This window comes from Cyprinus carpio, chromosome B12 (assembly GCF_018340385.1).
Source record: "Cyprinus carpio isolate SPL01 chromosome B12, ASM1834038v1, whole genome shotgun sequence".
NCBI classification, from domain to species: Eukaryota; Metazoa; Chordata; class Actinopteri; order Cypriniformes; family Cyprinidae; genus Cyprinus; species Cyprinus carpio.
Window position 1 is genome coordinate 214,909 of NC_056608.1, and position 27,970 is coordinate 242,878.

The 27,970-nt window shown below is 40.3% G+C and overlaps 1 long non-coding RNA gene and 1 pseudogene across 1 annotated transcript; both read right to left on the reverse strand.

Annotated features, from left to right (window-relative positions):
- Positions 1 to 19: 19 nt before the first annotated feature.
- Positions 20 to 27,889, reverse strand: LOC109099840 (annotated as a pseudogene).
- LOC122139115 lies at positions 11,939 to 12,263 on the reverse strand. The gene is made up of 2 exons (XR_006155990.1): positions 12,220 to 12,263; positions 11,939 to 11,973 (listed from the first exon to the last, which is right to left on the reverse strand). It is a non-coding gene; the product is annotated as an uncharacterized LOC122139115 (long non-coding RNA).
- Positions 27,890 to 27,970: the final 81 nt, after the last annotated feature.

A 27,970-nucleotide genomic window follows, 5' to 3' on the forward strand; every position in this document is an offset into this window, starting at 1 on the left:
GTAAATTAACAACACTGTGTATAAACTATGCATTTATTAGACTTACAAATACAAATGCATGCAACAAAAACTTTATTTTAAAAATTAAAAATTAATAACTTAAATGATATATTAATATAATCAAACTGATCTGTGCTATATAAGGTAGTAATCACTCTGTATTACAGTGGTAGGCTACTTATAGTGCATAAAAAGTTTTTCAACATTATTTTGTTATAAAAACAGTGAGATAGATAGATAGATAGATAATAACATGTAAATATCACACACAAAGAACAGGTCAAATGTTCTGTTATAGACCTGTCTGTGATAACAGGGTTAATGTGCTTATTAAATGCAAGTATGTTTATTTTTTCAGTCCCATATAAACTTGAATGTCACATCTTTCATCTCGTGTTTGTATACAGCATTAAATCGCTGCTCTTGGGCTTCAGTGAACAGATTCTTCCAGTCACCAGCAATTCCTGACAGAGCAAAACAAGACCGGTAACCTTGAGTGAATCTGGCATATATGGATACATGATATTATACACTGATATTCAATTGAAACAAAAGTGTAAACAATGCTGTGAAAGTTGAAAGTGAAAGTGAAAGTGACGTGACATTCAGCCAAGTATGGTGACCCATACTCAGAATTTGTGCTCTGCATTTAACCCATCCGAAGTGCACACACACAGAGCAGTGAACACACACACACTGTGAACACACACCCGGAGCAGTGGGCAGCCATTTATGCTGCGGCGCCCGGGGGAGCAGTTGGGGTTCAGTGCCTTGCTCAAGGGCACCTAAGTCGTGGTATTGAGGGTGGAGAGAGCGCTGTACATTCACTCCCCCCACCCACAATTCCTGCCGGCCCGAGACTCGAACTCACAACCCTTCGATTGGGAGTCCGACTCTCTAACCATTAGGCCACGACTTCCCCAACTTGAACTTTGTTGGTTCAAGTTGACCGAATTCAATTTTGGTCTATATTATAAAAGTAGTCCATACGACATTTGTGACCCTGGAACACAAAACCAGTCATAAGTGTCAATTTTTCAAAATTGAGATTTATAAAGCATATGAAAGCTGAATAAATAATCTTTCCATTGATGAATGGTTTGTTAGGAGGACAATATTTGTCTGAGATACAACTATTTGAAAATCTGGAATCTGAGGGTGTAAAAAAATCTAAATATTGAGAAAATCATCTTTAAACTTGTCCAAATTAATTCTTAACAATGCATATTACTAATCAAAAATTAAGTTTTAATATATTTACAGTAGGAAATTTACAAAATATCTTCATGGAACATGATCTTTACTTAATATCCTAATGATTTTTGGCATAAAAGAAAAATCTATAATTCTGACCCATACAGTGTATTTTTGGCTATTGCTACAAATAAACCCCAGAGACTCAAGACTGCTTTTGTGCTCCAGGGTCAGATTTGTGAATCAGTTCACACATGCAATACAGACTACTTTTATAGTACTATTATGGTGCAAGGCATGGAAGCTTCGGTTTACATTAACTGTAACATTACATCATCAATTCAAACTTCCCCTAGTAAATCAAATCTCCTGGAACCAGAGAAATCCTCTAAAACCAGAAAGAAGTTGGACATTTTGTTTTGTTTCATGTTCTTGAAGACGCAGTGGTCAGCGATCTTCTCCATCACGTCTTGACTCAGAGATTTACCAAGAAACTTGGCAATTTTCTCCACAGATCCTTTCAGATCCTGGCAAAGATTCGTATATCACATGTTATGATTTCAATATTTTACTACAATAGCTCAACATCAAAAATGCTGAAAAAAAAACAAAAAAAAAAAAGATTTTTCCTCAAGGTAAAAGACAAATGTTGTATCTCAAAACTATAAGCTTTGGTTTTGTGGATGAACAGAAATAATAAGTGTTAATAATTCATAACAAATTATATTTTGCAATGTAGAAGTAATAAATCTTCATTGAGATTTAATATCTTTGAAAGTACAAAGACACATTATTTCATGCCTAAGTGCACTAATAAATAATGCGGGGGAAAAAATGGTAACACTTAAAGCCTTTATGTATTATGCATTATAAAAGTAGTTTTAATGCATTAATTATGCCTTGTTATGCACCTTATAATGCTTTGTACAATCTCATGAATAATTGCAACCACAGTTCATGCATTATAACACTTATCAATTCATTATTACACCACGCATTTTAAATTCAGTTATAATTATTTACAACAAGCTATAATGTATTACAACGCACATCATGAATAGTTCTAATGCATTATACCCTTTAATAACCCTTATATGCATAATACATAAAGGCTTTAAGTAAAGTGTTACTAAAATTAATTAAAGGGGGGAAAAAAACTTTATGCATATTTTCTTATACATTACAGGGGAAACTTCAACTTCAGCTGTTTCGTTCATGAGCAAGTCCAACTACATTATTCACTGTTACTGCAAGGTTATAGAAACCTATGAACTCTGTTGCAGATGTAGGTCAAATAAAGCATGCATGTTCAGTCCTGCTTACAGCGATCATCTCCTCGTAGAAAATGTACAGTATGGATTCCTTTTCTTCAGCATTTAATCCAGCTTTTCACATGATCAAACCAGGAACCGAACATGACTGTGGATAAAAGACGTCATGCTTAAACGATCAAATCATTCCTTGGCAGACATATCTCGCAAAAAGTTGCATATTTTAACTGAAATCTGGATTGGTAACAACTATGCATGAGAACAGATCATGTTGCACGGCATGCATTGCACGCCTCACTTTTGTACTTACGTTTGCTCTAATAAAATGTAAAATAAAGCTGAAAATCCATACCGTTTCCATCGAGGAACTTCTCCATGAACTCGTCTTGGGTTCCTGGCTTCACCAGGTATGAAGCCATTCCATAGTAGTGATATGAGGATGTGAACACGTCTTTCGGGTTACGCATGACATAAAGAACCTGAAGCACAGAGTGAAGCGCACAATAATCTGAATGCATTTCATTAAACAGCGCACTCATCATTCGTTCATCAAATTGAGATGCATTTACCCTGGGCTTTATTTTGAAGTAAGACTCGTTCATCATGTGGTGATGGAAGTGAGTTGCAAAAAGACGCGTGGAGAAGGTCTCTGCTCCAGATTGAGCAGGATCGCCCGGTGTTCCTCCAGCCATGGCACTCGGTCCCAGTTTGGCACCGTCAGCACCGGAGAGTCAAATCACCCTCGCTCACGATCAGAGGAAACCACCTCCTGCATCCATGTTGTGCCTGTGTGTGGAGCAAAGCGCAGCTCACATTACTGTCATTCAAAAACAGTGGCTGAAAACTGTTTCCAAACCAACAGACAGTACATATTTGAGAACCTGGCACATGCATATTTAAGTCTAAAGTTGTTTTTGACTCTCATATGACACTGACCCACAAGATGAAATGATCCCAGTTAATAATACTCTGAACTCATTTAAACAGGTTTTATTAAATGGACAGCTCCGGTCCTTGATTCTGATTGGTTGAGCCGCGTTCGAAGCTGTTGTAAATTACTCTACAAACACACACCTTTGTTTACGTTTGTGTGTTACTCTGCAACCACTTTGTTGGAACCGGTTTCTGAGGAACTACATTGTTTGGTGGAAGAATACTAGGTGCGTCTCAAATCAATCGCGTACTTATGCGCTATTCTATAACGTTTTGTAGTATAAATAGTGCGTTCACACTGAAAATTCCAAAAAGGAAAAAAAGTGCACTTTAAACACCCGGACGATGCACTTAAATAACCGAAAAAACGAAGTGTGGAATGTTGGACACTTCATGCACTCAACTGTCGCAGCTGTAATTACGTAACGAAGGGGGAGGGGCTATCAGACCCTGATTATGAATGACAAAATAACCTTATATAATTCATACACTACATGGTTGAGTACATAGTGCATAAATACATAGTGTATGAGTGCATAGTGCGTCATTTGGGACGCTGCTACTGTTTTTATTAATAACATTACATTTTATTTGCTCGGTTTTATTCTGTGAAACTACGTATATGCAATGACTGTTTTATAAAAGCAATAAGCCCTGTGAAGCTGTGGTTTACAGTGAATTTATAACAGCTAAAGGGGTTTTAGTCACTCCGCTTCATGTCGTGCATGAACAACGCCCCTATGCTGGTATAAATTCACTGTAAACCACGGCTGCTCGGGGCTTATTGCTTTACTAACATGCATAGCCACGTTTCTACATTACAAACATTCCACTCCAAAGCTGGTTTTGCCATGAAACAAGGGTTAGAAGAACAAAAAAAATACTCAGTAATCTGCCTACCAACTATAAAGCATTCTGGAGTATAAAGATTGTTTTTCTGCATTCATTTTAGCTTAAACGTAAAAATCAACTGCATTTTCTGCAAGCAATGGTTTTGTTAGAGTAACTTTCAGTTATTGAGTCAGCTTCCATGGTAATTATAGTACACTCGTAAAGCATTAAGTGCTCATTTCAGCCATTTCTAAGTTGCATGTTAGAAAACAGTTAATTTCACAAATAATTACAATGAAACTGTAAGTAACACCTTTAGTTAAACATACAATATTGTAGTAGAAACTAAGACTTTTACTTTACAGTGATGGCCTGCTGGGTAGATTACTTACAAACTGTGGTCTGTTACTGATCACAGATTACATGATGAAAATTGCAGTTAGTAATGTAGGTTATTTATTTTAGGTAATCTATTCTGACTACTTTTTAGATTACTTAAGATTAAGTTTTACCAAACTTGTTTTAAACTTACTGTTAAATGCACCACATTGATATTTTTGAAGTCAACATCATGAAATGCATTAAACGTTACTTCACTCCAGTTTTTCCCAAACTGCAGTGGATTCAAACTAATATAAAGCTTATATATATATTATATTTATATATATATATATATATATATATATATATATATATATATATATATATATATATATATATATATATATATATATATATATATATATATATATATAGCTCTGACACTCTCCGATGACGATTTTTACGTCACGCATACCATAGCGGATACTTTATACTGTTTGAGTGTAGCCATAGATATATACACTAGATGTCGTCTTGGCTACAGCAGATCATTGGAACGAATGCGTCAATAGAGTCGCCATCTTGGAACAGGGGAGCCCCTCCTCTTTAATGCATCAGCGTCAATATGTAGGCAAAGGTCCAACGGAAATAAAATCACAATGCGATTCAGATTATTTTATTTAATGCCATGTCAGCAATCAAAGCTATTTTCATGGCAAAAATTGTTGTTGTAAAAAGTTTCTGTTTTTTCCCGTCACGTCGTAGCTCATCAGATACAGTCGGGGTGTAAAAATATTGTTCTGCTCTTAGGTGCTAATTAATAAACGGTGGAAACCACTGAAACTTGTCCGATCAGAACAATTAACTTAGATGATGTCCGTTTAGGAGGAGCTAGATGCACTCACCACTCATAGCACACCCATTGCAAACTCAAACAATATTTAATTAAGTGTGGTTCTAGAAAGAGAAACAACAACAACAATAAAGTGTAAATATACACACTGATAAACATCAATATGCAAATGAATAATATCTGCATTTGCTATGACATTAACACTGATAGTGCGTCTAACAGCGATCGTATGATAAGATTGGCTAGAGATTAGCTGACAGACACATGTGCTCGACAGACGCGGTAAACACGTCTTGAAAGACTAATGCACAATCAAATATAAACACAGTATAATGAAGAAACAAACTTACTCTTTGATGTACGCACACATGCGATAACTCAATATTGCGGGGAGAAACTGGCATTATCATCACATTTTAGTACAATTAGTGTTTGTGCGTTTATGTATATACCACTGTTTTCCAAAAAAACACAAAATAACGGGTCCTTTTTTTGACTTCTGGGTCCTAACAATAGGCGTGTGACTGACGCCTGACTAAATAACAACAGCGATTAACCATTACACATATACTAGAACTGTATGAACATTAAATAACTGGCCGTCATTTTAGTACAGCCGCCCCCAAAATGTGCTTGCAGATTTGTATCTTGGGCCAGTACTCACAGTCATTCAGGAAGTGAAGGGAGCTTAATTAATCTGACAACAGGTCTGATGTAGGTTCTGTCTTTGATCTGGATTTCTGCAGCTCTTACTTTATTATCAGCTCCGACCTGGACAGATTTCACAGTTCCAACAGGCCAGAGTGCCCTGGGGAATTGTGGATCAGCAATCATAACCACTGTCCCTACTGTCAAGTTGTCTTTCTCTTGTTGCCATTTCTGGCGAGACTGGAGTCCGGGCAGGTAGTTACGCAGATAACTGCTCCAGAACTGGTCTGCCAATATCTGGCTGTGTCTCCAGCGCTTGCGGCTGAGCAGTTCAGATGCAGGGTAAATTACCTGTGGCAAGGCAGAGCCTCGTCGGCCCATTAAGAGAGAATTAGGGGTTATTGGATCAGGATCCGCTACATCTGAGGATACGTATCCCAATGGCTTTGAATTTAGAATTCCTTCGATTTCAACAAGGACAGTCCTGAGCACTTCCTCCGTGACAGTTTGCACACCAATGGTGGTGTACAGTGCAGCTTTAAGAGATCTGATTTCTCTTTCCCAGGATCCTCCGAAATGTGGGGAGTTTGGTGGATTGTAATGGAAGTCAATCTGTTGCTTGGCAAGTTCTCTTTGTAACTGAGGGTGAATATTGTTGAAGGCCTCCTTAAGCTCATGATCTCCACCCTTGAAATTGGTACCCTGATCAGAGCACAACTCATGAGGTTTTCCCCTACGGGCGATGAATCGACGTAGAGACATGAGGAAGGAGTCTGTGTCAGCTTGAGAGAGAAGGTCGATGTACACTGCCCTTGTGGTCAAACATTTATAAATGATACCCCAGCGTTTCTCGTTCCGGCGCCCAATTTTGATGGTAAATGGGCCAAAGCAGTCCATCCCTGTAGAGTAAAAGGCTGGTTGGAAGAGTCTTAAACTGGAAGGAGGTAAGTCAGCCATTTTAGGTATTTGGGGCTTGCCACGCCACCTTTGACACTCAGTACAGTGATGCTGAATTGATCTTACTGCTTGACGGCCTCTCAAGATCCAGAAGCGTCTTCTGATTTCAGCAAAGACTCTTTCAGTACCAGGGTGTGAGAGTTGTGCATCGTACTGCTTAATTAGTAGTTTAGTCACAGGATGGACTTGGTCTAGGACAATTGGGTGAAGAATGTCAGGACTTAGTAGATGACATCTTCCGAGTCGTCCACCCACTCTAATCAGTTGCGTGTCAGAATCAAATTCGGCAGCTAATGTCTTTAAAACGACTGTTTGAGGAGATGGCTTTTCCCTGCTTGAAGCTGAGCATATTCATCAGGAAAACTCTCCATTTGAGACTGTTGAATAATTTTGAGCTCGGCTTTCTAATATGTGTCAGCAGTGACAGTGTCTGTGGGACTGGCCACCCCATGAAATAATCTGGCTGTTGAAACTACAAGTTCTTGAAAGTTGTCTGGTTGAGATGCATTGACTGAATGCTGGTCATTCTGAGATATTAGAAGATGGAAGGATACTGGTTTACGCAGTTCCTTTGAGGTGTCGGCTGGCACTAGGTTGGGCATTTTGGGCCAAGACGATGGAGGTTTCTGCAAAAATTCTGGGCCATTCTTCCAGCGGGTAGGTTCGGCTAGCTGAGCCAGTGACATGCCACAAGTAATATCGTCAGCAGGGTTGTCTTGTGAGGGCACGTAGGACCATAAATGTGAATCAGTTAGATCTTGAATCTCTGCAACTCTAGTTCCTACAAACACTTTAAAATGGCATGAGTCCGATTGAAACCAGTTGAGCACGGTTGTAGAACATCAGTCCAGTATCTGAAACTGCTGATGTCTAGTGTGAGCTCTCTTTGCAGAAACTGCTGCCAATTGTGCTCCAGTTAAAGCAGCACATAGCTCGAGTCGGGGAATTGTTTGCTGCTTCTTTGGAGCTACTCGTGATCTAGCTGCCAAGAATGACACCTCTATCTGTCCTTTGCTATCTTCAGTGCGGAGATAGGCTACAGCTCCATACGCTCGCTCTGAGGCATCACAGAATGTGTGCACAGTTCTTGAGCTTATCAATGGATCTACATTTGTAGTGTAGCATCTGGGAAGTGTGACACAGGAAAGTTGTGGAAGCTCATCTTCCCATGTGAGCCATGCATTTCTGAGGTCAGTGGGCAGTTCAGGGTCATCCCATTCTCTTTTTTTGTCCCAAAGCCTCTGGACTATGATCTTAGCTCTAGTGGTAAATGGGGTGATGAATCCCAAGGGATCATACTGACTGGAAAGGACGCTATATATGTGTCGCATAGTGGGCTCAGTTTTTACGACATGGCCATGTTTATAACCAAGGGTGTCAGATCTGCACTGCCACCTAAGTCCTAGTGTGCGCTCCTGGGGGTCGGCCCTGTCTGAACTAAACCAAAGCTCATGGTTCTCTGACCTGATTTGCTGCGGCAGGTGTTGCAGCAGTTGGGGAGTGTTACTAGCCCATTGACGCAGTTCAAATCCACCCTTGGCCAGCAGATGTCGCATATCATCCACTAATTGTCTGGCAATCTCAAAAGAGGGGACACTCTGCAACCAGTTGTCCACATAGAAACAACGATCTACTGATACTCGTACCTCACTGTCTGGTTGGCTGTGATCAGCAACATGTTTCAGAAGAGCAAAGGTTGCACAGCACGGGCTGCACGTGGTGCCAAATGGTAACACTGACCACTGGTAGACATCAGGTGCGTTGGTTGGTTTTAGGTCTCACCACAGGAATCGCAAGAATGCTTGGTCTTCTGGTAGGAGACGCACCTGATGAAACATCCCCTTTATGTCACTGCTAATGGCTACTGCATGCTCTCTGAAACGGAGAAGTACTCCCAGCAAGGTAGCACCCAGAGTTGGCCCAGGAATAAGATATTCATTTAAGTTCAGCCCTTGGAAGTTGAAGAAACAATTGAATACTATCCTGTTCTTTCCGTTGTGGTGGACCATGTGATGTGGAATATACCACCCTGAAGTCTGTACAGCTGTGGATTTGGGAATTTTTCTCACATAGCCTGATTCTAGCAGCCTGTTCATCTCAGATGTGTATGCTTGGGATTTCTCAAAGCTCTGTGCCAGCTGATTTTCAGTCCTTCTCAAATGAGGCATTACCGCTTCCTTTGGAGCACCTAGAGGTGGAGGACTGATTTTCCAGAGGAGGGGGGTTGCGTATCTTTGCACACCTTCAACTTCAACCCTCATAGTTTTCTCCTCCAGAATGCGCACAGCTTCTGCATCTTGCTTTGACCTCGTCACAAGTCGTTCATTTTGGTAGGGCAAGATATCCATCTGCCACAACCGCTCCACTTGACTGTATAGATCATTAGGTGCAAGGCTTACAGATGTAAACAAGCACTGTTGTGTATGTGGAATGTGTTCAAGGAACTTTGATGGACCTTGGAGTGTCCATCCCAAATTAGTTTTCACAGCTGCTGGACCTCCGGGGGGTCCCAAATGAACTGGCTCAACAGGGGTGATCAGTTGTGGGTAATCTGACCCAATGAGCAGTAATGGCCTTGCATGGTCAATTGACTGAAGAGGTAGGCCTCTGAGATGGCGATATTTATTTTGGAGCATTTCAATTGGGTAGGAATGAGGGGCTAATCCAAGCTCCTCTGCAGTGAAGGCTCTTCTGATTGTGAAGTTGCGATCTGGTTGTGTAGCTGGACTCACTGAGAATGATACTGTGAAGCCATGGATAACGCGGATGTCTTGGCGCACTGTGCGAAGACACAGGTCTTCGGGTTTTTTACCATTGAGGTTGAGTAGCTGAGCTGCTTCATGGAGAAGTATTGTGCGCTCTGAACCATCATCTAGTAGTGCGTATGTATCTAGTGAAAAAAGTCTCCGTTGCGTATGAGGACTCTGCACAATTTCAGTAACACTCTACTGCTGCCAGTAGGTCTATCAACATACAGAGTTTTCTATCGTGGTGCTGGTAGACTGGGTGATCTCTCCCATTTCTTTGGTGGCATTAGCATTCAGTTCATTGTTGGCCTCATGCAGAATTTCTAGATGTCTCCTCTGACACTTCTTGCATCTCGCCTTAAGAGTACACTGACCTGCTTGGTGATCGCGCCCACATTTCCAACATCTCTGATTGGATCTGATCCAGGTAACAATCTGATCTTTGGTCAGCAGTTTGAAGTTTGAACACTGATTGAGATAGTGCTGTGTGGTATTACAGAAGGGGCAGTATTTCTTTGGTTTCTCTAGTGATCTCACCTCTGAAACTGTATTCCGGCGAACCACTTCAACCTTGGAAACTGGACTTTGCTCTCTTCCATGGAAGATGGCAGTAGATTTGTGCGCTACTTTAGGCACTCTTTGCTGGTCTTTGCGGAAGCTCTGTCTCTCTCTACCAGGGTCAATACCGAACTGGGTACCATCCTCTTGCACTCTCACCTCATACTCCAGCCATTCTGCAAATTCAAGCAAGGTAGGGATAGGTGTCTTGAGTGGATTGACATACCTCTTAAAGTTTGCTCTGAGATCGTGAGGTAGTTTAGCTAGGAGGCGGGAGACATGCGATCCACAAGCCAATTCTGTACGTCCAGGACTTCCTAACTGATCCAACATTCCAACGAGGGCTCGTACCTTTAGTGCAAAAAGCCTGAATGCTCTGGTGTCACCACTTCTTATGCTGGGCCCATCCATCATAACAGCAATGCGTTGAAGTGCAAGTTGATGCGGTTGCCCATAGAGTTCTGTTAGTGCCTGCATGGTATGAGTGTAAGGGTACCTGCTGTTACTGTAGGAGTCAGCAATGAGCAATGCTTCTTCAAACTTCAAGTGGTCCATCAATATTTGGAACTTAAAGTGCTCTTTGGCATCAGCAGGCAGGAGATTGTCAAGAGCTACCTTTAACCTGGCGAACTCACGTGGATCCTCTTTGGTGAAGTTAGGAATGGTAGGGGTTGGACCACGATAAGTGTTCTCTTGACTGATTGGCAATGAAGAATGATAAGGCACGAATGGTCTCTGCTGCCTGGAGGTAGGGCTGTAATAGTGTGAGGATGGATGTCTTGAGTGGTGATAGCTTTCATCTGCATGCTCCGCCCTCTGGGGTGATACTGCACGCTCTGGCGATGGCGAAATTGATCTGGATTGCTTGGAACCCGCTTTTCATCCTCTGAAGATCATGAATGATCTCATCTATTCTATCACATTGACGTTCTGAGTGCAACTTATCCTTACTGTGTTTCACTGACCTTTCTCCTTCATAACGTGGATCGCTTTGATCTCTTGTTGACGTTACTCTGTGGTGTGACAGTGAGGTAGAGATTCGATTCTCCATATTGCACGTCAAATGTCTGAGTGAATGAAATGGTTGAGATGGAGACAATGATCTTGAAGTGTGAGCTGCTGAGTGTTCACTGAGGTCGCGTCTGAGTTGACGGTTCTCTTTCTCCAGATCCTTGAGGCGCATCTCCAGTGCTTCAGGTGAGAAGTGTGCATTCCCCCCATAGGCAGGAAAGTGATCAATGCCAGCAACCAGGGTGCTGTGAAGTGGTAATGGACCTCCTGTAGCCCCTATTGGCTGTTCTCCTACGTTGGAGTGGTCTGAGGGTTTGTGTGCTGATGGCTGCTCTGGCACATAATCCACCTCATAGTCATCAAGGTACTTTGGCATCTGCGTTCGGCGTCGAGAGCGAACTGTAGCATCACTAATCTCCTCACTATGTATGGACATTGTATTAATTCAGAAGTTGCCTGCATCCGGCTCGAAGGACCATGTAAAATATTGTTCTGCTCTTAGGTGCTAATTAATAAACGGTGGAAACCACTGAAACTTGTCCGATCAGAACAATTAACTTAGATGATGTCCGTTTAGGAGGAGCTAGATGCACTCACCACTCATAGACCACCCATTGCAAACTCAAACAATATTTAATTAAGTGTGGTTCTAGAAAGAGAAACAACAACAACAATAAAGTGTAAATATACACACTGATAAACATCAATATGCAAATGAATAATATCTGCATTTGCTATGACATTAACACTGATAGTGCGTCTGACAGCGATCGTATGATAAGATTGGCTAGAGATTAGCTGACAGACACATGTGCTCGATAGACGCGGTAAACACGTCTTGAAAGACTAATGCACAATCAAATATAAACACAGTATAATGAAGAAACAAACTTACTCTTTGATGCACGCACACATGCGATAACTCAATATTGCGGGAGAGAACTGGCATTATCATCACCGTTAGAATCGTCTCACGCTAGTAATAATAATAGCGATCATATCTGCCCTGAAACTGCGTCAGCGTCCGGGTCCTTTTTTGACTTCTGGGTCCTAACAATAGGCGTGTGACTGACGCCTGACTAAATAACAACAGCGATTAACCATTACACATATACTAGAACTGTATGAACATTAAATAAACTGGCCGTCATTTTAGTACACGGGGTAAACAGCCAGAACCAGTATGTTTGGATAAACTTGTTCAGGTGGACGTTTTAACTTAAGACTCATCTCCGTTAGCCAAGAATGCTGACTGAACTCGGCCACACAGCGCCAGTCAGAGAAACTATTGAATAGAGACCAAAACAACTGTCCACATTTCTAACATCTTACGATCATATTACATTGATATAAATACATTCTGTTCATTGTAGGTTTTCCTAACTGTCAAAAACTAATGGGTAACTAGCATGGATTAGCTGCGGTCGTTGACCAAGTACTGAAACAAACCAACGTAACCAGTAGTGTTGCTTTCGTCAACGAAAATTATGACTAAATATCGTCATCAATGAACCTTTATCATGTGACGAAAATGAGACGAGACGCAACGTAATTGCTGGTCATGTGACGATGACTATAATTAAATGTATAATGCAATATCGTTGACGAATAAAAACTAAATGTGGTTTACAAAATAAAAACTATGCTAAAATGTCTCTTCATTTTCATTGACCAAAACGAGACGAAACGAAATGTTTTAATGGTATTTCGTCTCGTTTAGTCGTTATTATTTTTATTTTTATTGTTTTTATTTATTTTATTTAAATTTATGTGTGTGTACTTCTAACATGTTTGGTTGGTAAAATAAATGTTGTAAATTCACACTCAGAGAGTCTTCCGTGTCTGGAATGGATGTATTCTTGAGTTTATAAGGTAACAATAATATAATACGATAACCTTGTTTGAAATAGGTTGGCTAAAATAAAATTTTGGTTTCGTCTATAATACTAGGTACTTGTACTATACTGATTAGGTTAAATAGAATTGCATTACTAAAAAGAGACTAAAATACTATTTTCATTGACTAAAACTAAACTAAAATGTCATCAGTTTTCTTCGACTAAAACTGGACTAAAATGTCATCAGTTTTCATCTACTAAAACTAGACTAGACTAAAAATAGTATGAACATGACTAAAACTAGACTAAAATGTCATCAGTTTTCGTCGACTAAAACTAGACTAAAATGTCATCAGTTTTCTTCGACTAAAACTGGACTAGACAAAAATAGTATGAACGTGACTAAAACTAGACTAAAATGTAATCAGTTTTCGTTGACTAAAACTAGACTAGACTAAAAATAGTATGAACGTGACTAAAACTAGACTAAAATGTCATCAGTTTTCGTCGACTAAAACTAGACTAGACTAAAAATAGTATGAACGTGACTAAAACTAGACTAAAATGTCATCAGTTTTCGTCGACTAAAACTAGACTAGACTAAAAAGAGTATGAACGTGACTAAAACTAGACTAAAATGTCATCAGTTTTCGTTGACTAAAACTAGACTAAAATGTCATCAGTTTTCGTCGACTAAAACTAGACTAGACTAAAAATAGTGTGAATGTGACTAAAACTAGACTAAAATGTCATCAGTTTTTGTCGACTAAAACTAGACTAAAATGTCATTAGTTTTCGTCTACTAAAACTAGACTAGACTAAAATTTGTATGAACGTGACTAAAACTAAACTAAAATGTCATCAGTTTTCGTCGACTAAAACTAGACTAAAATGTCATCAGTTTTCGTCGACTAAAACTAGACTAGACTAAAAATAGTATAACCGTGACTAAAACTAGACTAAAATGTCATCAGTTTTCATCTACTAAAACTAGACTAGACTAAAAATAGTATGAACGTGACTAAAATTAGACTAAAATGTCATCAGTTTACGTTGACTAAAACTAGACTAAAATGTCATCAGTTTTCATCGACTAAAACTAGATTAGACTAAAAATAGTATGAACGTGACTAAAACTAGACTAAAAAGTCATCAGTTTTCGTTGACTAAAACTAGACTAAAATGTCATCAGTTTTCGTCGCCTAAAACTAGACTAAAATGTCATCAGTTTTCGTCGACTAAAACTAGACTAGACTAAAAATAGTATAACCGTGACTAAAACTAGACTAAAATGTCATTAGTTTTCGTCTACTAAAACTAGACTAGACTAAAAATAGTATGAACGTGAATAAAACTAGACTAAAATGTCATCAGTTTTCGTTGACTAAAACTAGACTAAAATGTCATCAGTTTTCATTGACTAAAACTAGATTAGACTAAAAATAGTATGAACGTGACTAAAACTAGACTAAAATGTCATCAGTTTTCGTTGACTAAAACTAGACTAAAATGTCATCAGTTTTCGTTGACTAAAACTAGACTAGACTAAAAAGAGTATGAACGTGACTAAAACTAGACTAAAATGTCATCAGTTTTCGTCGACTAAAACTAGACTAGACTAAAAAGAGTATGAACGTGACTAAAACTAGACTAAAATGTCATCAGTTTTCGTCGACTAAAACTAGATTAGACTAAAAAGAGTATGAACTTGACTAAAACTAGATTAAAATGTCATCAGTTTTCGTCGACTAAAACTAGACTAAAATGTCATCAGTTTTCGTCGTGTGACGGGACGAGCCAACGACAGACACAGTGGGCGTGGCGTCAGGCCTCGGAGAGGTTTTTATTTAACAGAAAAACCAAAACAAGGGGAAATAAAGTGTCCAAAAGGGGAACAGTGTCCAAAACAGGGAATCTGGTGTCCTCGTCGTGCTGCGGGGTTCGTGGGGGTCTGGCAGTGTTCATGGAGGAAGGGTCCAGGTAAGGGGCGGAGTCCGGCGGCCGCACGCGCTCCCCTCTTCGATCCGGGGCGCGAGGGGCGGCGGCTTCTTCTAGCGGCTTCATCCTCCTCGCTGGCCGCGGCGCTTGCAGGGGATGGACGGCCCGGCATCCTGGCCCGACGGCCGTGTAGACGGGTGCGGTTTTCGACCGGACCGCGGGTCCGGCAGCTCACGTCTCTGGTGGCGCGGGAGTCCCTCAACGCCCCCTTCCTGGACCCACGAGGACACCAGTGTGCATGCACGGGGAAGAGACCGGTCTCCCGAGGAGAGGCGCGTTTGGGCTTTTAAACAGCGGCGGTGATGAGGCTCCATTTCCTTCAGGTGTGCCCCATCACACGCCGCCAGCCCTGACTCGTCCAGCGCCCCTCCTCTCTCCCACGCCCACTACTATCGGGAGCCTGGTGAAGGGCGGCGATTTAGGACGGGGGTGCCGGTGCTTATCAGGGAGGAGGCAGCTGACTCGCCACAGTCGACTAAAACTAGACTAGACTAAAAAGAGTATGAACGTGACTAAAACTAATAAAAACTAAAATGACAGCTTCACACAAAGACTAGACTAAGATTAAAATTAAAACAGGCCGCCAAAAACAACACTAGTAACCAGAAATATAATTTCGTTTGATTCAATATCATAAAACACATTCTCACTTGTGAAATGTAATCCCTTGCTGTCTGGTTTTTAGATTTCTTTCGTTTGAACATCCATACGCAGCACAAATATAGCAGCGTTACCTAGCTACTTCCTATGACAAGACCCCTGTTCCAAGAAGGCGGCGGTTTTGACGCATGCTTAGAACCCCAAGGCGACATCTAGTGTATATATCTATAGAAAGTAGCTAGGCAGCGCTGCTATATTTGTGCTGCGTATGGATGTTGAAACGAAAGAAATCTAAAAACCAGAGAGCAAGGGATTACATTTCCCAAGTGAGAATATGTTTTATGATGTTGAATATTACGAAATTATATTTCTGGTTACGTTGGTTTGTTTCAGTCCTTGGTCAATGACCGCAGCTAATCCATGCTAGTTACCCATTAGTTTTTGACAGTTAGGAAAACCTGCAATGAACAGAATGTATTTATATCAATGTAATATGATCGTAAGATGTTGGAAATGTGGACAGTTGTATTGGTCTCTGTACTGGCGCTGTGTGGCCAAGTTCAGTTTCCGTCTATTTCCAGCTAGCATGCTACACTAACTTCAGTCAGCATTCTTGGCTAACGGAAATGAGTCTTAAGTTAAAACGTCCACCTGAACAAGTTTATCCAAACATACTGGTTCTGGCTGTTTACCCCGATTGTATCTGATGAGCTACGACGTGACGGGGAAAAACAGAAATGAACAAAAAAAACAAAAAAAACCTTAACAAACATTCCCATCAATCCCCTCTAACCTGCCCACACCCCTCTAAGTACCTTTAAACAAACTAAATACTATGGACTTATGGATTTGTTTTGTTTGTAGATTCCGAAGCTCTTAATAAGGAAATTAAAAATTGACCCATGCTTTTTTGCTTAAAGATGAAGACCCAACTTTATGTATTTTTTGTAAGATTCCCTTATCTGTCAAAAGTATTTTATTAGATTGTCCTGGACTTAACACAAGCAGAATGCTCTTTTATGAAGTTACCTCACTTAAGGACATATTTAATGAGATTATGCCTGAAAAGGTTTTGGATTTGTTTTTTTTTTTATCATATGTTAATAAAAAAAAAACAATGATATGATATGACTTGCTGTTTATATTTGTTTCGTTTTTATTGTATTTATATGATATTTGTGTTTTTGTAATTGAATTTTTGCCATGAAAATAGCTTTGATTGCTGACATGGCATTAAATAAAATAATCTGAATCGCATTCATGACTGATTTTATTTCTGTTAGACCTTTGCCTACATTGACGCTGATGCATTAAAGAGGAGGGGCTCCCCTGTTCCAAGATGGCGGCTCTATCCGGTTGTTAAGTGATGACGTAAGAAGCGCTGTTTCCGGGTCCAAGCCTCAACTCGCTTCACTTGAGAATACTACCTCAGCAGCCGTTAATGAACACTGTTTATTCATATTAATCATTTAAGCTAAACGCTTTCAAACTTACGGTGTACACTACAGTCTACGTGCTCACAGCATGCCAAACACAAATAATTTTTATATTTATTTATTTATATTTATATTTTCATTGTCTGGCTATCTGGGACTTCGATATGAAGTTAAAGGTTAGGATTATAATTTTTTTCTGTAGTATTACATCACATTGTGAGTGTATATTAGCACCTTTTGTTGTTTTCTTGTGGTATCTGATAGAGCGTTTGGACACGGAAGCGGTGCTATGTGACGTCAGACTTAACAAGCGAATAGACGCATTCATTCCAATGATCTGCCATAACCAAGGCGACATCTATGGCTACTTCCTATGACAAGACCCCTGTTCCAAGATGGCGGCGGTTTTGACGCATGCTTAGAACCCCAAGGCGACATCTAGTGTATATATCTATGGAGTGTAGCAGCCAGGCCCTTGGCTCCCTTTGCAGGCATTTATAATAACATGTCATGTACATAAATTGTTTATTTTGTATTAGCCTACATTATGTAGCATATTTTAACAGTGTTATTAACCAATCATTATTGCCTCATTGTCTTTATATAATGCATTTAAAGTCATTTTAAAGGCTATTGCTGGCTTAGGTCTGTTTCTAGAACCACAAAAAAATTATTATCTTAATACATCTTTGTAAATTATTATTTGAAGTAACAAAACCGTGGTTAATTTGCGGTTACCATGGCTACAAGAACGCTACTGTTTGGTGTTATTCGTGTTAAGACGAATTTTGTTGTTGTTTGTTTTTGTTTTTGAGCAACTTGGGAGTTGGTGCACTACGCAAACTGCGTACTCTGCGTACTCCGCGTACAGGGAGCAGCGGTACTGTTGGGCGTGAACTATGGTTACCATGGTAACGTAAGCAGCTGCGAGGTTAACGAACTACACAAATGACAGGTTTATGCTACGATCTGCTAACTTTTACAACAATCTGCATCACTGAATGGATAAACCTATCGAGACTCACCGGATTTGGGGTAAGTGACGATCAGGATGTCGTCTGGACGGAAGGTGAACTCCTCACAGTATTTCAGACTCTCTGGAGGGTGTAAATGCGTCGGCAGGTACACACCTTTATACACCGAGTACAGCTCAGCCTCCGTCATTTTCTGAAGCACAAATAAACCGGTAGCGCCTCACTGCAGAACACAAGACTTCGAGGACGTGGTTGGATCCACATCTAGGGGGTGGAGACTGGTAGGGTTAGGAACTAAAAACAAAGAACTTTGTGAGGTTTTGCCAAGTTGGGCGGGTTGTTCCCTAATTTGTTTTGAATTTGATTGTGGGGGTGGACAAAATTTATACTAACTTTTAAAGTTCATTTCATTCCTAATACAAATAAATGGGATAATTGTTTAAAAACAATCCCAAGTGTGCATGTACTGCATCCACAACGTTACTAAACACACACACACTGCAGAGGCGCTGTTGTAACCGTCGACTTGTCACGAGGGCTCAGCAGACAGACGACTTAACGACTTAAACTACTTCAGTCTGTGTGCATTGAATTTATTTAATACACAAGTTTCACAGTTTGAGTTGAATTACTGAAATAAAAGAACTTTTCCACGACATTCTACTTTATTGAGATGCACCTGTGTGTATACACAGAGGAATGGCTTACAACTATTAGTGCAGCAGAGATCGTGCCAAATAGAGTGGTGGAACTATGATGTCACTTTTTAAGGAAAAACCCGGATGCGAGTTAGCATTTTAGCACTTCCGGTTCCATCATTCCAGAGTCAATGCTTTTTTTTACATGGGATTTTGGTTAAATCCCTAAAATAAGGTCTGTGGTTCACACAGGCTCAAGATACATTCACATTTTATTCTACGACATAAAACACACCAGTTACACCCCACTCGTAAGTTTTTTTAAACTGGACTACAGGCACTGGCGTAGACATTAAACGTCATCATGCCGAACAGTTTGTCAATTTACAGTATTTTTCAGTCGTAGTATAATTTCTAATACAGTTAATTGTAGAATAACCAATTAATAGTTTCCCGCATTTTATATTGTTGGTCAATGATATTTTTGTTATTTTTTTGCCCTGAAATGCAACACAAGTCTTTAGATGGAAGATGCTTGTAATATAAATTCATATCTGATGCGTACAATGTAAACATAAGAAAAACTCACATTACTATTATCCCATAAAGTAACCACATTTAATGGCTTAGTCACGGATAAAGTGAAACTTTAACGATGCATAGTACTTAAAGCCACGTTAAATTTAAATGTTTACGGCCACATGAACCTGTTACGGAGCATATAGATTGAGGATTTTCTAGCAGCAAGGAAAAAATAACATTTTGTGTGTCTTACCCACCCTAACAAAGCTGAAACGTGGTACTTTATTCACTAAAATAAGTTTAATCTTACCATATCCAAAAACTTGCTCACTCTGCTGTTATTTAATAGATTAAATGCACTAGAATTTTATTGAATAGTGAATAGTGAGAGTTTTTAATTAAAATATTCATATTAATCTGATTTATTGACTTTTATTGATTTATTGATTTATTGACTTCGAAATGTACAGAAATACGTGCTTTCATGTGTCCTTTAGTTATGATTATTTCTTTTATTCACTATACTATTTATTATTAATATCTCATTCCAGTTTTAGTTTGGCTCTAGTTTAGTATTTATTCCAGTTTATATGAAAAGGTTCATGTAGCGTGGATTAAAATTCATACAGAGTAAATCCTTTTCTCTGAGCATGTTAAAAATAAGTTTGAAAAAGTTGTCGGAAGCATGGTAGTAGTGACGCTGAAGGCATATAACCTTGTGAAGAATATCTTTTATAGCCTAAGTTTAGCTTTTAAGTTCTGGCACTTTTATTTAGGCTTAAAAATTCATCAAAGTTATATTATCTTGTGAAGATTATCTTGATGGACAAAACGTGTAAGTTTCATGAACTATGGTTGAACACAGAGTTTATTTTTTTGCGATAATCCAAAAGCCTATGGGAAAATCCTATAGGTTTTTTGTCGAGGGAACCAGTGTCATGCTAACAGCCGATCCACCTACAAGGTGACGTCATAGTTCCCCCATTCTGTTAGACAACTTCAAGGCGTCATGCTTGGGCCCAGCGTGCCGTGACAGCGCTTGTGTCTGTTGTATACTTTACTATCCGTCACAGTGCTGCCAGGTCCGCGGTTTTCCTGTGGAATTGGGCTACTTAATCACTGTTTCCGCAGATTGTTTTTCATGTCTGTGGTTCGAAGCGACCCCAATAACATGTATTGAGAATTCTGATAAGGTCACATGACATAGTTAGCCATGGGTGGAGCTAAGGCTCCTCAGGTGCACTGAACTGTTAATCCAAATTTTCCTTTGCCATATGGCTGGAGGAGGAAGCAGAATTTCAAGGTTTAGTAGTTCAAATATCTGACCAAAAGGGGCAGCAAAGTTTCCAGTGAGAAAAGGGAGGTCATCCAAATCTCTACATTCTACAGCCACCTTTTTGCAGGGCATGAATCAAGATGAAAGTTGTAACCTTCATGGAAGAATGATTCAGCCTAATAGTTTGTATAACAAACAAGTAGATTTTAAACCCTTCTGTGCCTTTTGTGGTAATCAAGCCCATCACTTGAGCCAGTGTATAATGTACCAACAATTTGATGTAGAGGCTAAGAGAAAAATGGATCATGGAGAACGTGTGGAGACCTTTGCCATTCTTGATGATGGTTCAGAAAGAACTATGTTACAAATGCTGGTCTTAAATGGGGCAGCTGAGTCCCTGAAGTTGCGAACAATTTGACACGGTTCAGAGGAGATTAATGGTAGAAGTGTTACCTTTTCAATCTCTCCACCATCTTCTAAGCAAAGCAAATATCAGATCCAAGCAGCATTTACAGCTAAGATGTTGGACTTACCTGAACAGACTTATCCTGTCCGAACTCTCCAATGATGTTATCAGCATCTTAGAGGCATTCCTCTTGAAGAATTCCATCAGGTCAAGCCTCTGTTATTAGTGGGAGCAGATTATCCCCATTTGCTCTGCTCTGTTGTGGGCCCTCCTGGAAGCCCAACCACACTGCATACTCATTTAGGATGGGCACTGCAGGGTCCTACTTCCTTGATACCAGAGACTAATTCTACCTTTCAGTGCCACTTTGTTGCTGCTTCAACCCAAGATCAGTTACAGAAAGATGTTGAAAGATTGTGGAAGGATGATATTATTCCCTATTCTCAGACATCAAAGGCTGCCTTTTGCTTAAGACAAGACCAAGAGGCTCTTGAATGTCTGGAGCATAAACAGAATGTGTAGGGATTAGGGGTCGACCGATTATCGGCGGGGCCGATTATCGGCGCCGATATTAAGCATTTTTATTGTTATCGGCATCGGCCATTTTCAAAACTGATTTGCCGATAAAACCATTTTATTTTGAAGTGCGCGATCTGGCACTGATCCAGCCACCTCAGTCAGAGCGCACCGCTCTGAGTCTGTGGCCTAGACTAAGCCCCGCCCATCGTCCATCTGATTTGTTGGGAGTCACGAGCCTGGCCAATCAATACGGCTGGCGCGGCTGGAAAATGTTCCGCTCTCACACCGAAAGCACAGGAGCTGCTTCAGTGATCATCATCACACATCAATAAGTTATCTCTCGAAGGTAAGAATGCAGTAAAAACGTTCCTGAAGTTGCAATAAATCACTACACTGAAGTTGCAAAACACCTAAACATAATCGATTTATGATGACAAGCCCCGTTCAGTTATTATACTGTGAATTCCCGGTCAATGTCCGTCATAGCAGTGATATGCTTTAACAGATCATCACATCAGTGCTGAGATAGTGAAACTAAAACCTACTTCTCTCACCATTCGGCCAACTTAACGTTATATTGTGAATAGATTATCAACACGAATGAATTCACTCACGTCTGCTGCGGTTTTTTTTTTGTGTTGTTCACATAGCTTCACTGAACAGCGTCCGTTCCGTTAGGGCTCTTATTCAAAAAAATTGCGCATATTTGGAGAAATATTGCTTTATTCTAACATGATTGCAAAATAATTTATCATACAGATTCAGAATTACCATTATGCAATTTTGAAGAGCTGAAAGGGCATCAAGCGCGAGCTCTGACGCCCTGACGCGACGCGAGCTCCCTATAGGGCTTGGGCGCCGCGTTGCATTCTGGGATGTGGAGGCCATGTTGATGGCTTCGTGAATGTAAACATACAGCAAGTCGAACGAGAAGAAACAGAGTTGGGAGAAAGAAAAAATATGTTAAAATCGCGAAAAGGTTGTGGGATTTACAGGGATACGCTAAGTAGGGATGCCAGGGATCGGTATGTGGACAAAATCGGCACTATTAACGGTTTTTGGATCAATATGAAAATCCCAACAAAGAGTGGAGCACCGACGACGAGTTGCTGCCGCACTTTCGCATTACAGATATCTTCGGCTACCTTGTTTGTTTTGTGAGCGCCTACACTTCAGAACAGTTCCGAAGCTACAAGTCACTTGGAGTCGCATGTGCAGTTCACCAAGGGATGGGTTCAGGAGCTGCAGATAATAAAGCCGGCAAACAGTATACAGTAATCCGGACAAAGGTAAACTGCACTCCGCCTAGTTGCTAGTTTACTAACCGTTAGTGCCAACAACCATTCACATGTACTTTTCACTAACTTATGTGTTTCAAAAGTTTAGTTAGTAGCTGTCAACCCTCCCGTTTTTTTTTCAGGGTTCTAACGTATTTGAGCTCTTTTCCCGCTGTCTTCCCGTTGTAGTATTTTCCTGTAAAATATCCCGTTAGCCCTTCCATCGGACCTGTCAGTCTCTGTGCTGTTGTCCTGTTGCTACACAGTTGCCCTTCCAGCAAAACAGATATTTTTAAATCATAGTTTTGCTTAACGTTACTTGAAAGCAACCTTAGCGTGATATTGGCCTTTTTAAGATAACAGCGTGGTTGTTGTGAGAGCACGATTTCACACCAATGTAAGCAAAGTCACGTTAGACATAGCTTCACAATCTCGCTTAGATAATGCAGCAGTTTTGTAGTACGAATTTTTGCTGTCAGCAGAGGGATAGCAACAGAAAGATGAATGTAGAAATTTTCCCATATTTTGGATGAGTAACCCAGGAAATTTCCCTTATTTTCAGTGTTTACTTAAGCTATATAAATTAATATTCGGATATTATACCTCACTTGGTCTCCGTGGTCGCGCCTCCAAGCAGGAAAGCAGTGGAAAGTTAATCCATTTTTTTTCAAAGGGCGATTATGTGTTGCGCTATTACACCCCCCACAATACAGCAATGGTTTACCATGGTTGAAATAGATTTTTAATTAATCAAATTAAGACACACGGCTGAGAGGGAGTATGTCTAAACACTGCGCAGTAGTCCGAGTAGCAGTAAAGAAGGCCATCAACATGGCGGCCACGCCAAGTAATGACGTCACGACGCCCAAGCCCTATTCCTGATTTAGTTATCTCCGCGGTCGCACTCTCTCATTTGACTAATAACCAGGGTGCGATTTGCCGGGGGGGATGGGGGGGATTTCCCCCTCTCTGGTCTATGCATCCCTGCCTCTGCTGAATAACTTTTATCCCCGGTGGTAGGGCTGCACGATTAATCGCATGCATTTGATCAGTAAAGCCGGTTCCGTGATTAGCGGTAAATATGCGTCACCTGCACCGGCACCGGGTTTTCAAATGCACCGGGAGTTTCATACACAGAGCCGTAGTTCACTGACAAGCTAGGCAATATCGTGTTCATAATCGAATGCGATTAATCTCAATTACGAACAGAATATTGCGTAGCTTGTCAGTGAACTACGGCTCTGTGTATTAACTGCCGCTCCCGTTTGAAAAACAGGTGACAGACATTTACCGCTAATCACGGAACCGGCTTTACTGATGAGACACGCATGACAAATGCATGCGATTAATCGTGCAGCCCTACCCGGTGGGGATAAAAAACATCATGCAAACCCGCTCTGACGTCCAGATCTGAATCAAATGATTCGCGATACGCGATCCGATTGAAGCGCATCAAAACAGTGAATCATTTTGCGACGCAATGGTTTAACTGATTCGGAGTTTCAAAAAGCTCCGTTGTGTTCTTTGCTCGCTTTCTCGATGTAATTTGTTGTTTGAATAACCGTGGACATTAAATCATTACAATTAATAGGTCTAACGTAGGCTTACAATGTTTTTTTATTAAACTGAGATCACACTAAATACAATTTCCGTCGTATTAAAAACATTTCATAAAATTTTTCAAAAGCACCCCCCCCTCTGTTTATTTCACAAATCGTGAATAATAACCCTATGCTAATAACGTAAATTGTCAATAATCTCACATTGCACGTTTCTGGATGACGCTGTCCTGTATACTTCCTAGTTTGTATCGCCGTGATAAACAGTCAAACAAACATTTTACACATCAAAAATAAAAAAAAACACTATTACAATATGGGTTGTGTGTGATTTTAATGGAATTCTGGGTTGCAAATAAAATGCTAAATATAACACACACACACACACACACACACACATACATATACATATAGAGAGAAAAAAAAAAAAAATACAAAAATAAAACTTTTATTTTCCATTATTTGTTCATTTGTTCAAGTTTTACTTTGTTTATAGGATGCTGCTGATGGATGCAAGTTTTACTTAGTTTACAGAATGCTGCTGATGGATGCCCCCAGCACTTTTTATGTTTGTTGTTATTATTAATATTAATGTTGTTATTATGAACAGTTCTCAGAATTAAAGATGTGTTAAAATAATTTAAAGAGAGTCTTTGTCAGAGGCCTTTTTATTCTTAATTTTGACATTAATTTTCATTTTTACACTAGACACATATCGGTTCAAAATATCGGTTATCGGTCTCCTTGATCTGTAATAATCGGTATCGGCATCGGCCCTGAAAAATGCATATCGGTCGATCCCTAGTAGGGATCAGGGGTGTTGCAAGGTATGTTACACCCTTATTTTGAGCCAGACATGCATCAAAATTTAATGCTCCTCAGTCCTTGCACATTGCCTCCGTCCAGGCTGGTGCAGAGAAGCTGCTGAGAAGTCCTTGTATTAGTTTTTTTGGAGCTTCGGCCTTCACATTTGCCTGTAATAATCTCTAAAATTCTTCACCAGTCTCAAGTTTCTCAGAATCCTTGCTTTACACCAGCAGTGTTGTTTAATCACCATCACACAGTTCCAAACCTATTAAAGGGATAGTTCACCCAAAAATCAAAATTATGTCATTAATGACTCACCCTCATGTCGTTCCAAACCCGTGAGACCTCCGTTCATCTTCGGAACACAGTATAAGATATTTTAGATTTAGTCCGAGAGCTTTCTGTCCCTCCATTGAGAATGTATGTACGGTATACTGTCCACGTCCAGAAAGGTAATAAAAACATCTTCAAAGTAGTCCATGTGACATCAGAGGGTCCGTTAGAAGTTTTTGAAGCATCGAAAATACATTTTGGTCCAAAAATATCAAAAACTACGACTTTATTCAGCATTGACTTCTCTCCCGGGTCTGTTATGAGCGCGTTCACAGCACATCCGGTTCGCGAACGAATCAGTCGATGTAACCGGATCTTCTTGAACCAGTTCACCAAATCGAACTGAATCGTTTGAAACGGTTCGCGTCAACAATAAGCATTAATCCACAAATGACTTAAGCTGTTAACTTTTTTAACATGGCTGACACTCCCTCTGAGTTCAAATAAACAAATATCCCGGAGTAATTCATTTACTCAAACAGTACACTGACTGAACCGAGCCAGATAACGAACGAAACATTGACTCGTTCTCGAGTCAAGATCCGGTTGCATCGGTTTTCGGATCACCGGTAGTGATGGGAAGTTCTGTTCTTCTCCGCGAACCGGTTCTTTCGGACAGTTTGATTCAATAAACCGGTTGCCGAAAACGGTTTACCAGTTCTTTTGCGCTCGACATAATGACTTCATTGGCGATGATTGCCCTTCATTTAAGCCTTCGGTTTACCCGCGCGTTCATAACATTAGCACAGAATCAGTTCAGAATCAATCACCAAAAGAACCAGTTCAGTTCAGACGCGCTGTGTGTCAGTCTGCTTCACGCATGCGCAGTATCATCAGCTCCTCGGTTCTCGAATCGGACGCGTCCGACTGAAACGGTTCTTGAGTCGAGAACGAGTCAATGTTTCGTCCGTTATCTGGCTCGGTTCAGTCAGTGTACTGTTTGAGTAAATGAATTACTCCGGGATATTGGTTTATTTGAACTCAGAGGGAGTGTCAGCCATGATAAAAAAGTTAACAGCTTAAGTCATTTGTGGATTAATGCTTATTGTTGACGCGAACCGTTTCAAACGATTCAGTTCGATTTGGTGAACTGGTTCAAGAAGATCCGGTTACATCTACTGACCAAAACGCAAACCGGATGTGCTGTGAACGCGCTCATAACAGACCCGGGAGAGAAGTCAATGCTGAATAAAGTCGTAGTTTTTGATATTTTTGGACCAAAATGTATTTTCGATGCTTCAAAAACTTCTAACAGACCCTCTGATGTCACATGGACTACTTTGAAGATGTTTTTATTACCTTTCTGGACGTGGACAGTATACCGTACATACATTCTCAATGGAGGGACAGAAAGCTCTCGGACTAAATCTAAAATATCTTATACTGTGTTCCGAAGATGAACGGAGGTCTCACGGGTTTGGAACGACATGAGGGTGAGTCATTAATGACATAATTTTGATTTTTGGGTGAACTATCCCTTTAAAATGGCTGACATCCTTTCTTCTGTTCACAACCCTGCCAGAACCATGGCCTCCACCTTTTTCGGGGACTTTGGCCAGTAGGAACTGTCACAAAGATTTTGCCATGTTCAGATGGCAGAAAAAGTGTTGTGGAAGTCCTCATTGAAGGAAAACACTATATGCGTCCAGTTAGTCCTCTGGTGGTACTTGATCAGTTTTCAGATGATTGAATTGATGTATGTTTACATATTTGGGGGCAGCTGTTGAGAATTCTGATAGGGTCACATGACATAGCAATGGGTGGAGCTAAGCCTCCTCAGGTGCACTGAATGAATAACTAGCTGCCTTTGTTTGGTTTGTGTTTGTACCACTGAAGGAGTCTTTCCCTTTCCTACTCTCAAAGAGAGAGATTTCTGTAGAGTTGATGTGTTCCTGATTTTAAACCATACAACTCTATAAATGGTTCCAATGCTGCAACACGTAAAATAAAGATCATGGATTGATTACTGGCTCAAATGTGTTTTGACGGACACTCCATGCGGGTAGCACATTTCCTGAATCAACGCACTTGCAAAACTTTACCACATGTATTTTAGTCCCTGGAACATGATTTTTTTTCTGGGGGACCCCCTAGAAACACAGATTGTTTGGGCTAGTTTTGTGTAGCAATTGGGCGGATTTTGTTATGAAAACCTGGCAACCCTTTCCCTCAAGCAGGTAATTATTATTGCTAACATAGTGGACTCATCGAAAAATACACTGGCATCATCTGTATTAAAGAGAAAGCAGGCATTTGGACCAATACACTGTGAGGCAAGGGAGGGGGGAGACTCAAAATGTTTCTAAACTTAAAGGGTTAGTTCACCCAAAAATGAAAATTAGTTTGTGTTTTACTCACCATCGAGGCATCCTATGACTTTCTTCTTTCAGACAAATCCAGTCGTAGTTATTTAGAAAATTGTCATTTCAAGCTCTATCATTGTAGTCAGCGGGTGTTACAGTT